Source organism: Pteropus vampyrus, unplaced genomic scaffold (assembly GCF_000151845.1).
Source record: "Pteropus vampyrus isolate Shadow unplaced genomic scaffold, Pvam_2.0 Scaffold45, whole genome shotgun sequence".
NCBI lineage: Eukaryota > Metazoa > Chordata > Mammalia > Chiroptera > Pteropodidae > Pteropus > Pteropus vampyrus.
In genome coordinates this window covers 3,318,316-3,328,528 of record NW_011888826.1, presented here as the reverse complement: position 1 = coordinate 3,328,528, position 10,213 = coordinate 3,318,316, and the positions used below count along the sequence as shown (strand labels likewise).

At 41.6% G+C, this 10,213-nt stretch overlaps 1 protein-coding gene across 4 annotated transcripts in view; it reads right to left on the bottom strand.

The window, feature by feature from the left end:
* Positions 1 to 10,213, bottom strand: part of LYN (LYN proto-oncogene, Src family tyrosine kinase) — a 118,433-nt gene that overhangs the window by 106,774 nt on the left and 1,446 nt on the right. For 2 of the 4 annotated variants that reach the window (XM_023530047.1, XM_023530049.1), the window contains exon 2: positions 9,826 to 9,924. The exons of the other annotated variants lie outside the window; for them this stretch is intronic. The gene's annotated coding sequence lies outside the window, so the exon portion shown is untranslated. The remainder of the gene's footprint in view (positions 1 to 9,825; positions 9,925 to 10,213) is intronic. 4 annotated transcript variants of the gene reach the window in all.

Below are 10,213 nucleotides of genomic sequence, written 5' to 3'. Positions count from 1 at the left end.
ATTAGGAAAACAAGGCCTGATGAGCCTAAGGAACTTCATCTAATGCCCTGAGACTAGTACGTAACAGAGCATGGCTCAGAGCCCAATTCCTGTCTTTTCGTTGGTAACTGTGACATCACATTGCTCCTCAGACACCCCAAGGATCAAACCATAGCCACTTTTCTCAGGAGCTACTCTGCCGTTACGAATGCACACCCTACACTCTTCAGCAGGATCAGTAAGAAATCTAGCTAAATTGTTTTCCCATCTTTCCTTTTTTTCTTCTCTGATGAGGAATGCTCTTCTTCACTTGAAAATTACTTTGCTCTGGCCAGTCATCTTCGTCTAATCCTCCCTTCCCTCCATTCTCAGGATTCACTCCTCGTTCAAACCTTCTGTAGCATTCAGCAGCTGCCGACAGATAAGCGATGAAAAACCCCAAGCATCAGAAACTGTGATTTAACCGGGGCTGCAGGAGTCAAACCACGGACTCCACATTCCTTCCTTAATCTGAATCACAATCGTGACTTTTTCACAGGAAGATGGCACCTCGCTACTCCACGGCCTGTGTGTGTTCTTTATATTTCATATGACCTAGAAATTTATACTCCTCGTTCCAGTTTTTCAAATATTTTAACTTCTTGAGTGTATGTGGAACAAGTCTGCTATTGAGAGCTAAACGATGTGACTGCAAGTCATATGCATGCATATTCATGACCAGTGAGGATCCGAGAAATGTTTTCTGAATGATGAATAAATGAAGCATTACTTCATGGATTAATAAATTCCACAGGTCAATCTATGGCTCTCTCTCACCCCCAACAAAAATAAATGTCAAAACTACATGAGGCAGAACAAACAGTCAGTAAAAAGGCTGCTATGTTCTTTCACATGAGAAAAATGAGTCCTATTTTACTGAGGACTATCCTAACTGAATGCACAAAACCAGTCAGTACTTTTAAATGTCTATACACAGACTGGCTCTGCATCTTATAGCAGGATGTTTGATTACATGTGGGTCACTGGAAACCACCCTATCTCACCCACATTTATAAATTTGCATTTATAAATGTACTTAGCTATGCAGAGATGGGTAGGAAAAACAATCTATATATGGCTAGTACCATCCAATTTTTTAACTAATGGTTGAATAAAAATGTATTTAAATAGGCCTCTGATCAAACTCAACTGTGAGAATTTTAGCAACTGAATAGCCAGGGTATGAAACAGGACAAGGACCTGTTCTTTGACTGCACTGCAGTAATTCAGCACACAGGGAGATGCCTGTGCCAGCTAAACCCACAGCTTGAAAATCTGTTTATCTGCCAAACCAAATGGCTTTGTACTGCTTTTCGATCTCTTACACTTTAATGTTAAAAAGCCAACATCGGAAACTAAGTAAAACTGGAAGCAGCATGGCAGAAGCCTTTGGGAAGGGAGGATGCTGTTTGGGGGTGCCCAGGGAAACAGTGGGTCGGAGCACTGCTCTGCTTTTCGCTCTGGGGTGGTCACATGAGTGTTTGTTTTGAGCTACACTTGTCTGTTTTCTATACTTTGCTATGTATATGTTATACTTAAAAGAAAAAAGCACTCCAGCATTGGGAAAACCTTTTTAAAACTCCCCTTCAAGCCTATTGAGAAGAACTTCATTGGACATACTCTTTCCTATTTTGTAATTTGGAATCAGTGAGTACATGGCTACAAATAACACAATTATCAAGTCAGAAAGCATGGTTAGAAGTCTGTAAGCACAGGCTGAGTGAATCTCTTGCAGAACCTTTTAGAAGAAGGAGGACTAGATAGTAATAATAACCATGACTACCGCTGGCCATGGCCTCACACATGCTGGCTCTGAATCCACTATATCTTGGAGTCCTCATGATCAACCTCTGGGGTTTAAATATGAGGACCACGAGGCACCTTGTTCCATTGCTAGGAAAGGACACACCTAGAATTTGAACATGAATGTGATTAAGTTCATTTCCTGTGCTCTAACCATTATCTCACCCATTGCCTTCTTTCTTGCTGGAAAAATTGGTTTCTGTGCACTGATTCAGGTGCCCAGGGATCCCCTGGGCGAGGTTATCGTCCCATCCACAACCACGGCAAATTAATTTGTCAGGCTTCTGATCCGTGAACAGCCCAGAGAGATTAGAGTACAATAAATTCTTCTTAACAATATTTATGTCTGCCCCCCAAGCACCCGCTACAATGCCTAACACATAATAATAAATATACATCTAAAAAATATGGCTACAGAAGCCCAATTTCAACATTAATGCCACACTAGTCTGTGTGACTAGAAGAGACAAAGTGGACAACCACATCCCATGTGTAATCAAGATCACTCAGTATTTTCCTCCTAATTTCTGATTCTCAGTTGTTTCTTTATCCTTCATTTATCTCTCACTTTCTTCTCTCCTCCCTCCGCCACAGCTTTTCTGCTTGTATCTTAGGACCGTCTGTGGAATATTACTTTGCTTTACTGATTACTGTCCAAACCAAAGTATACCCATTCATGAAGCAAACATTGGCAAGAATTGGAGCCCTTGACCAGTCACTTCAGGGGAGATGATGGATCCTGATATAATCTGTGTTCTGTTAGGAAAAGAGGTGGAATAATAGTGCTGAGTGGGCAGGTAGTCAATAACATCCCTATGCACCCCATTCCTACGGCCCACAGTGAGTAGTTATCCAGCCAATCCAACAGTGGCTGGCTTCAAATGTGTGAAAACAGTGCCAGAGGGCAGAACTAGAATCAAGAGACAGAAACTCTGGAAATAAAATATTGTAGCATGAGAGAAAAAGCTTTCCAACAGCCATAGCTGTCCAAAAATGAAATGGGCCACTTTGGGCAGTAGGAATATCTCCGTCACAGTGCTTCTCATAATGTGTGTGATTTCCATCACCTTCATGGGAATCACCTGGGGCAAATACTAACATTCGAGACTCAGTGTTCAAGGGACTACGTTTTAAGGGCTATGTGTAAGACACACCACCAAAATCTCTTCCTTCTATAAGATTCTGTGATTCTAATGTTGGATACCAAGGTAGAGAGATGATGTCAAGAGCCCAGCAGTTGATACTTAATACCAGAGGTGGTCATTCATTTGTTAAATTAGATTGTATACTACTAACTTAGTTGAAGACTTACGACTATAACAACAATGTAAAATTTGAGTCATTCACCAAAGCAGTTGAAATTTTTTCTACTAGACTCTTGAAAGATTATCTACTTAGAAAGAAATTTAAGGAAAATTACAATTAAATCCTCATTTAGTGGTTGTCTTAATCCACTTAAAACTTTGAAAATAACAAAACCATAAAGTAAAAGATCTGCAGGCAGTTATGAAATTTAACTTGGTAAAATTTCTTTCTTATATGCATTTGGCATCCATTAAATTTGAAACAATTGAAAAGGTCAATGTGGTCCAATGAGACAAAAACCAGCTCTTATGGTGCCTATTTGATTATACTGATGACCATAAAGTTGGTATTGAAAATATATTTAAAGCCAGGGATTGTGTCCATTACTATTTTTGCCTGTCACTCTCCATATTACAAAGCCTCTTGTTATTTGGGGATGTAGTCCATCCCTGTAGCCCAGGCCAGGGGCCCCTCCACCTTTTTGGGGTCCCCTCACCTTTCTGGAGTCCCTGGGCTCTTTCACATCTTTGCATTTCCCCTTAAGGCCTCCAGCTGGTGAATTCCTTCTCCCCCTACCAGCCCCTGCTCTATCATTTTGTCCTCACTATCAGCAACAGCCCTTCCTTCTGCTCACAGAGCACTCTGTACTCTGTAGCACAGCACTGATCCCACTCTGTGAAAACCACGTTTATGTCTCCTTGCCCCCACTACTCCGGGCATCTCTGAATGCAGAGAGCATCCTGCTGACCCCTGTGCTTCTGGCAATTCCTGGTACCTCATAAGCAGCTCAGAAGTTCAACCGACCAAACATCTGAGCCTCCAGCAGACACCGTGCTAGGTAGGATAGTTTATGATTGAGTCACTCACTAGACTCTGAACTTTTCCTGGACTGCGACAGTATATAAACTTCTTACTCAGTCCAACTGACTCTTGAACAATGCAGGGGTTAGTGCAGTTGAAAATCTAGATATAACTTTTGACTCCCCCAAAACTTAACTAGTCACCCCTAGGTATCTGAGGAGGGCTGGTTCCAGGACCTCTGGCAGATGACGCTCAAGTCCTTCAAGTAAAATGACACAGAACAATGCACACAGTAGGCACTCCCCACCCTCAGATCCCTAACCCAGGTCGAAAACACCATGACTCTTAGAGAAGAAGTGGACCCATGCAGTTCAAACCCCTGTCGCTCAAGGGTCAGCTGTATCTGGTGATGGAAGGAACGGACAGCGCTCCTCCCCTGTAAGAGAGAAAAGCCCACATCTAGTAGGAAAACAGTTCCCTTTTATTATGTGCCTTCTGGGTTCCAGAAACGATATGAGGAGATTACATATTAGCTCTGCTATTCACCACCACAAACCTGAGCAGTGGGTATTATTACCACCACTTCATAAAAGAGGAAACGGTGAGAATAAGTAACTTGCCTTAAGTCGCAGGCGCTGGAGCCTGGATGCGGACTCGGAAGCCCACTTACTTTCCGCCATATTATATGCTCTCCCCCCAGATTTAAAATTAAGAATCAGCACAAATTATCAACTTATTCATATCATTAGTAACTTATCAATTTTATTAATAGTATTGACAATTTATTTATTAATGCTATTAATTATTGATAATAGCCATTAAATACAGTAGATATTCAACATGCTAAATTTGATGATGCGAGGCTGTTATTTGAGTAATTGGCAAATTATACCATTTTGACCAAATATTGCCATTCCTAATTACGGTGATGCTTTTAATAAACTAATCTATATATCAAAAGCACAATCCCAACACCAAGCTGCTGCTTTGCAACACATTTGCCTTTTAAATCGGGGAGGAAACACCGCTACACCCCACAGAGACTTAGCCCTCCCCTCCAAAGTGCTATTTCTTCAATAGTGTCATCATCACGAAGATTCAGATACAAGTTTGGGCAAGATCATCACTATTTAGGGCAGTTATCAAGTACCTCCTCGCTAGTGACTGTAAGGCCAAACCTTCTGATGTCATGTAAAACAGCAATAAATGTTACTTTCTAGCCCCAAATTAATCTCTGTGGAAGTCCGCGAGTCCCTCAGTTAATCATCCACCTATTCGAAGCAGGACATGCGTGTTCAACGTCTCTTCATTATTCGGCAACATTATAAATACTTGAACATGAAAGAGTCTAGGCAAGAGGTTGATTATGATGGGAAAAAATCGGCTTCCTACTAAAAGGTTCCAAGGATTCCCCTTCATTTACACGACAAAATCCAACATCTAGTTCCGTACACGGGTACTCCATGCCTTGAACAAGGGAGCTGCACGCCGTCTGATGACCGCGCCGGACCGAGTTCTACAGCCTCGAATGATCCTGCGCCAACTTGATCTGTTCCATTTCGGCGTGGGTCCTTCCTTGGTTCACCGAGCCCTGTCTGCCCGCTTCCAAATTTCCAATAATGTCTGCACATTTGTGCCTCAGCTCTGACACTGCCTGACGCGCAGTGGATCTTCAAGAAAGTTTTGCTAAACTCAATACTAAATATAACTAAATATCAGAAGTGGATCTTTCTCCTTCCCTCTGCAGTCACATTGGCTCCATGTCATTGTTCATTTTACTGCTGTTTTAAGGTCATCTAAGTGATGTTCATTCTTAAAAAGATGTATGAAAGAAAAAAAATAAGCATTCGCCCATCCTTCAGAAATAATCACTATTAAAACTTCAGTGCAAAAATTATTAATATGAATAGCTTACAGATTATGTATCCTACTACATTATGTGACTATTTTATTTCAGAAATGGTATCACATATTACCTATCAGTTTGTGTTTGGCTTTTTAAAAACATCTTTCATATTAGTAAGTACAATTTGTGACTTTTAAAAATATCTACAAGGTATTCCATTGTATGGTTGTATCCTAATTTGTATTTGTTTAATATACTCCCCTCTTGTAGGAGCTTGTAGAATTGCTGGGCCTAACTTTGTGCGCTTTTAAACTCTGATAGATCTCACCAAGCCAGTCTCAAATAGTCTGCTCTGACTCACACTCCCCAACAACCCAGAAGGAGCAGCTCTTTAACCATTTTTTTTTTTTTTTTTTAGAAAATAGAAAGGTGTGCACTCAGGTGCGCACAGAGTCATATGTTTCTTGACATAGGCCATGGTCAAAGAAGTTTGAAAGCCACTACTCTATCCCTAAAATTTAACCAGAGGTTATACCTTAAATACTTCTTAAAATAGCACTGAACCACTGTAGTTAGGATTAAGAAATTATTATGTTGCCTAAACATTAAAAGATTTCAAAACATCTACTTAGAGTTTCGTAATGGTTTCCATGATGGAGAATTTCAAAATGTACATCCTTCTATTGCTGAAAACTCAACGATGGCCGCTGAGAAGGCTCTGTGCCGATGAGTAGATTCATCCTTTTTCTATCTTCCTCCCGCCCCAACTCTTTCTCAAAGGCAAACCGAAAATGAACAGAACAGAAGGTGGCAGAAAGAACTCTGAGGAAAAAGCAGTGTCGGGTAGCAAGGAAGGTGGGGCTGCAGGCAAATGACCAGGCCTACGGCCTACGGCCTTCGAAGCAGGAGGAAGTATCACTTCCTCGCCTGCTCGCCACCCCCCTCTTTCAGGGCCTGCCGCTACGGTTCTGCTCTCCGTGACACAGCTTCCCCGTGGAAAGCAGAAGTGGTCCTCCCTCTCCCTACGTCTCTCTGAAACAAGCTTCTCCATTCCACTCGCCCTCGTGGGAGTTAACATTTACGGGAAGAGTGCAGACACCCAGAAGGCCCAGACACCAAGAAGACATCATCGTCACATGACTTTTCTGAGCCAAAAAGTGGGTCCAGAAAAGTCATTAGCTTCCAACCAGATGTTGTATGGACAGACAGGGGAGGGAGAGTTGGGAAGGAGCTTTCTTTCAGCATGGATTAGGGTCAATAAAGAGTAGTGAGAAGGATTTTAGATGCTCACAGGAAGGTGGGAGTGCCGGCAGGCCCAGCAACGTTTGATTTTGTCTGAAACATGAACTATAAAAAGGAAATGAGACAAACTAGAAGACCCTCTGAGCTACATGAATGAAGCCTTCTTCCCAGGGTTCTACAGCTCCAAAGAGCAGAGCCTAGAGCTTTAAAAAACACCCACTCAAATGGATTTTGTAAATGCTCCCCTTTTGTATAATTTTATGGAATATCATTTATACATTCTCAGCATTATGAAAACCGAACAGTGTTACAATGAGACGAACCAAAAAAAATCTCTTCCCTTAAATGGTCAACTCCTATCATGTCAATTTGTGGTTCGAAGGCTTTGTAAGATGTTGGGGAAAGAGTCGAAGAGGGGATCTAGAGAAGGGAGATTGGAAATATGCTTAAGGTTGTAAAACACTGTTAAATAATCAACACTTTGAAAGAAATCTATACAAATGAAAACTATAACTTGATTGTAAATATAACTTTCTAGAAATAGCCTTGTGGCAAATAAGGAACGTGGAGAGCTTATTCAGTACTAAGGGAAAGTGAAATACAAGATAAGACTGAAGAAAAAGTCCGAGGATGTGGAACAAAGGCCACTACAGGCCCCCCACCCCCCCCGCAACATCTCGGCACAGATGAACCTTTTTAACACATCATCCCAAGCAATTATTTAAACTTGCTATTCTAAATTATAAGAGAGCACTTCCGGCTAACTTAAGCCAAAGATATCTAGAAGAAGGTCCCAGTCTTTCAAATGGATTGTTCTAAAATTTCTAATTCTTCAACTGGCAGATTTCCATATCATTTTCTACACTTGGGCTTCTCCCCCAAATGGAAACTTACTCAAAATAAATTTTAGAAATGATGATGGAGTGATCTCAACATTTCACATTTCAAGTATCGGGAAACTAGACAGCTGTAAGAAATCTTTTACTATTTCTAACTGAAGAAAAGAAAAAAAAACAGAACCAACTTCCTCTTCTATGTCTTCCTCTTCATTACCAATCTTAAAAGATGGAGGCAATGTCTAGTGCAGGTGCTCAGTAAATGGGAGGTGCTCATGACAGATGCTCAGTAAATGGGGTGCATGTTTTAATGTGCATCCTATGGGCCCTGTCTCCTTACTTTCTATTTTCACCTTGGCCAATGCTGTCACTGATATAACAACTACTCACCGAGTTCATAGGTAAACACTTCTAGCAGAGACTGGAGGAAATCCCTTTGCAAAGTATTAAGTGAACACTTCTGTATTAACCAATAAGCACCTGACAGCCCCCAAGTCAGCAGAGCTGCTCTGACAGCAGCCCATACATGTGTCAGTTATCAGAGTTCCCTCCTCCCCAAGGAGGAAGCAGTATAGAAAGGCGAAGAAGCTCATCTCCCCAGTACAGTGCCCTAGTTGATGGTGCATCTACTCATTTCTTCTGAGTAGTTAGTCACTTAGTTCAGACAATTATCAAGTGATGGAAGAAAATTGCCTTGTGATTCTGTTTTTAAAAATGTGTATTAAGTGATAAATTAATTTCTTTGCTTTTAAGTAATTGAGTACCTACTACAGGTCCAAAGGCTGAAAAGTGGGAGAAATTATAAAGTTGGAGCCAGAAAATATACCTACTCCGCCCAACAGTGCCACTTAACCAGGTCTGTGACCTTGGACATGCCACCAAACCTCTTTTTCTGTATCTGTCCCTGCCTACTCTGGGGGGCCATGAGAGTTTCAAATGAAATCAGAGCTTAGGAAGGCTTCTGAGCCCTGGCTAAGCAAAAGGTATTAGCACCATCATTGCCAAGAAGAGCCCGGAAGATGTCTGATGTGTCCCATTGATCAAAGTCCCAAATGATGATTGTGGTGATCCTTTAAGGTTAATACTACCTATGCCTGAAGACACAGAGGTCATTGAGCAGCGTGAGTGAGTTGTAACAATGTTCCGCATTATAGATGTGTACACACTGTACTCTTATTATACAGATTTAAAATTAGTATGGGCTTGTTTATGGATAGTATGGTTTATGGATAGTATAGTGTTAAATCACAACTCTATATATTCATTTGAACCAATTGGCATCTCAGATGTTTTGGTGATTTATTTCTGAATACAAATATAATGGAACTAAAAGGCTTTGAAAATCATTGATCTGCAAAATTGCTGGACTAAAAGAATGTAGAGAGGACATCACAAATTCTCCACATACCTCTGCTTCACCTATGACTAAGATAAAGCGGGTCTTTCGGATAGGGCAAACTACTTTTGCAGGCTACATCTTATACTCCAAATCAAGCCCCCTCTCCGGGTAATACAGCATAGTAACCAGTTCTGAGTGGAGCTTTCCACTTAGAGCACTAGCTCTGGGATAACTTGACAGTCCCCAAATCCCTCACATCCCCATTTCAGAAACCAGGACAGAAGGGCCAGTAGTTTCAAATGCCTTAGGAACCAGCCATGTTTCTTCTGCTTTGCATAGGGACAGACTTTCATTCCTTCTTCCAAGTAATCTCAACTATGTGACAGGCACAAGGCTAGTGTTCTGAACAAGACAGATGCAATTGTTGTCATGGAGCTTTCATTATAGTAGTGAAGACAGACTACATACAATGCAGACAAGTCATAATATAACTCAGGTTACTGCTATGCAGGAAATGTTAGCAAGTAACATATCCCAAATCACAGCTCTGGTAAATGGTGGAAGAGACCCAAACTCAGGTTTCTGGGCTCCCACGTTCGTTTCCCTTACACCGGAGCCCTCTACCCTTCACTCACCAACAGTGTTGCCCTACTCTGCATCCAAAGAGGCCCTGTCACAGAAAGTCTCTTGTGATCAAATTAAAGTTCTTCAAGCCTCATGACGTTCACCTCCGCCTTCAAGTGAAAACCAGGGACTACCTGAATCCCACCCTTTGCCAGTAGAGCTTACATTTCAGGAAGGACTTTGAGCACTTATTTAGGAAGCCACTGTACTCTTTCGGTGCCTCCCCTCCTGAACCCTACTGCTGGCTGGGGACAGCCAACAAATCAAAAGTAAGTCAAACATCCATACTGGCTAGTTCTTAGTGTGAGCCAGACTCCTGGGCCCTGCTGTGGGACAGCAAAACTCTGGTTTACTGTATTAAGCAGATTTACTAGTAAGGCCAGGTGGCTAAATGGGACA